Genomic DNA, 3,740 nt, shown 5'->3' with positions numbered 1-3,740 from the left:
TTCTGCTCTGTATTTTTCTGCCTGATCTGGTTACCTGTTGTGTTCCCACCTGTCCTTCCCTATTTATCTGTACCTTTCAGCTCTCTGGGAAAAGGGATAATTATTCTTAACCGTGAAAAAGCAACACACAAACAGACAAAGACTTTTTTTAGCATTTGCTGTTTTAGTCAGTTGCTCCTGGGATAAAGAAATTACATTTGATGTTTTTGAGTAAAAGTCTTCTTGGCTTGGCGCCTGTGGTTCAAGCGGCTAAGGCGCCAGCCTAAGGTAGCGGGTTCGAATCCCCAGCCCAGGCTCGCCAAACAACATGATGGCTGCAACCAAAAAATGGCCAGGCGTTGTGGCGGGCGCCTGTAGTCCCAGCTACTTGGGAGGCAGAGGCAGGAGACTCACTTGAGCCCAGGAGTTGGAGGTTGCTGTGAGCTGTGATGCCATGGCACTCTACCCAGGGGGATAGCTTGAGGCTCCGTCTCAAAAAAAAAAAAAAATAAATAAATAAATAAATAAAAGTCTTCTTGTTTTGCCAACTTGAAATCACAATTTACTTCTCTGTTATCTTATATCTCTATGATAGAACTCTCCTTTCAAAATGGGAAACATTTTTTATTTAATAATTCACATACTCCATTCCATTGAATGAAAGCCAATTGTCAAATTAAAAATAGGTAGATTCTTTAATTTCGTGTTAAATAATAAGAAATAGAATAGGTTAGGACAAATTAAAATGTGCATGTAACTTAAGAAAGTTCATGAATTAATATCAGAGATGATTAATTAATAATAGTTATGACACCGTCCTGTCTACTGTTTAGAAGTAAAATATCACACCATTCTGTATTATCCCAGTGTTCTGAGGCTCACAAAGCTAGAGGTAAATTTTTAGCCTCTGAGACAGTTTTCGGTATTCTGTTTGCATCTCTGTACATCATCCAGGTTTCTCATCTTGGCGCTCAACATCCATTTTTCTTCCGTATGATTTATTATGTCTTTTTGTTTATATCTTACATTTTATTATGCATTTCTGAATGATCTATCAAATATCTTTGGTGAATAAGTTACTTAAGTATCATCATCATTTGTAAAAGTAAGCCAGCGGCTCTTGTTTATTTTTATTTATGGTTCACAGTAAAGAAAAATTTAGATTTTTAAATAACTGGAATGAAATATCAAATTAAAAGATACTTCCTGGTACCACCTAGAACTCTATCCATGCAAATTAAAGCACCAAACACAAAATAATGATAAAAATATGTGGATAGTACTTCTAATGCCTCACAGGATTAGAACAGGAGTGGCCAGGATTCAGTCTTACTCCAAAGTCAGGCTTTGGATGTCATGTGTGTACGTGTGAGCACATACTGCATGTGTGCTGGGCTGGGTGGCTGTGATATGAGAAAGAGAGGGACACACACTGACTCCCTCTTGTTTGTATTGTATGAGCAACTTGATGCTCCCATTTGGTGGAGAGCGTATTAGGGGCCTACATACATGCCAAAGAAGCCCACGTGTTGCAAAAAGTTCCTTCTTTTTAAACACTCTTAGATTGATCCAAAGCTTCCAGTCGAAGTTGTGTTATAAACCCAACTTACAGGAGTAAGTTGGGCACAGTGGCTCTGTCCACCCCTTGGTGGAGGGCAAAAAGGGATAGTGTGTGGGAGTTGGACCCTGACCTACCACCTGATACACTAACTGGGACATAGCAGCCACCTCCAGGAAAGGGACAGTCTACAAGGAGGGGAAGGCCTCTAGCACACAGGCTCATGTGTCAAAGATACAATTCACAACTTCAGATGTCCTAGAGAGGAGGAGATGGGTATGGAAGAAGAAAATTCTAAAGCTTGAACACAATAGTTTGGTGCAAATAGGGATAGATAGGCATATTCACCGTGCAATACACAGAGGCCTTCAGGCATGGTAGTTATATTTGCTTATCTTTAGTTTATCCTTGTCCAATATGAAGTTTAGCATTCATATTTTTCCAGGACATCCTGCCCATGCATTGCTGTCTTCCAATTGTTTGCCTGAATAGTTAGTTTGTAGACAAAAGGGATGGCTGAACAACAGACCACTAGCCACACCCCATGTTTCTGCTCTAATTTCCTTCCATGTGACTTTTTCCCCGTGATGACATCCATTCTGCCAGAACTTGACGTTTCTCCATTTTCATTTTATCTCCATTTAAATTCCTCTTAGTCTTACAGCGTAAACACATGGGACTACTCAACATTTGTGAAACTGCCCAGGTTTCTGCCTTTCTCTTCCCTAATTCACACTCTAATCCATGCTCACCTTGAGGCCAGTGGTAGTGGGCTCATGCCTGTAGTGGCTCATGTACTCTGGGAGGCCAAGGTTGGTGAATCTTCTGAGCTTAAGACTTCAAGACTAACCTGAACAAGAGTGGGACTCCCAACTCTACTAAAAATAGGAAAACTAGCCAGGCCCTGTGGTGGGCACCTGAAGACCCAGTTACTCAGGAAGCTGAGGTCAGGGGATCACTTGAGCCCAAGAGTTTGAAGTTGCCATGAACTATGATACCACAACACTCTACCCAAGGCAACAGAGTATGACTCTGTCTCAAAAAAATTTAAAAAATGCTCACCTTAAATACCATATCACTGAAGCCTTCTGCAAGCTGTCTTCTTATTACCACCTCAGTCCCTGTCACAAGAAATATTTCCTTCCTTGTCCTACTGACAATATTTCACAATAACTTTTCAATTAAATCTTGATTTGTAAATATTATTGTGAGTGTTATTTTATCTCCCCCATTATATTCTAAAGTCCTTGAGAATATAATTACAATTGTCATAGCATTTTAATCAACTGTATTACCCAGCATGAGCTTTTTCATATGGTAGGCAGGCCAAGAGAAGTTACCAAAATTTGGGTGGAAATTCTTTAGTTTTCATTTATTTATGAATTTAGATTTAGTATTGATAAACAGAGGTAACTTTGAATAAAGCATGTGAGATGTCCTCAGTTTGAAATGTTCACTTAATTCCCTTCCTTTGCTAATGCTTCATTTAAATCATAGTATTGAAAAATTGGAGTTAATATACACCAGAATTTACTGACCTTAATAGGATAAATTCATTCATTTAAAATTGAGAATCATGAAATTAGGATAATTTTGGAAGACTAGGATTTTATATTCTGAAAAGGGTTTATGAAACATTTTCAAGTATGAATCAGATTTCAAATATGCCTAGAGAAATCCAAACTCACTGCTGCATGAGCAGAAATTTTATCAGGGTAATCACGGTCTTGGTATTATTTGCTTTCATGTTCTTTACTTGTAGTTGGGCTGTACTGAACCAGGATTCCTTTCTCTGAGACCCCGGGCTCCCTGGTTTGTGAATTTTCAGCACCACTGCATTTCCACGGGGGCCACCAGGGTTCCAGGGGTGGGAGAGGGACCCAGGCACCCCACAATGAGAACTGTTGTCTGCTCCTTCCGTGTCTCTGAGCATTCCTGGCTTGGGGTAGGCCAGCAACACTCTGCTCCATTTATTACTTTTTCTAGTTCACAAACATGCTAAGCCAGCAGATAATGACCCCTCTGGGACTCTAGGCACCTTGGCAGAAGCAGCTGCCTTCTCCATGCAGCTTTCACATTGCCTGAGATCTTTTCCTCCTGCTTCCCAATCTATGGTATCTGTCTTTTTTTAGCCAGTAGGTAGGTACCTACCTTACTATTTGGGGCCCAGTGTAAAGGTTTGGGAATTCCACACCCCCTCTTT

Source organism: Otolemur garnettii, unplaced genomic scaffold (genome assembly GCF_000181295.1).
Source record: "Otolemur garnettii isolate 467f Iridium unplaced genomic scaffold, OtoGar3 scaffold00215, whole genome shotgun sequence".
NCBI lineage: Eukaryota > Metazoa > Chordata > Mammalia > Primates > Galagidae > Otolemur > Otolemur garnettii.
The sequence above is the reverse complement of the archived record's forward strand: the minus strand, read 5'-3'. Positions refer to the sequence as shown.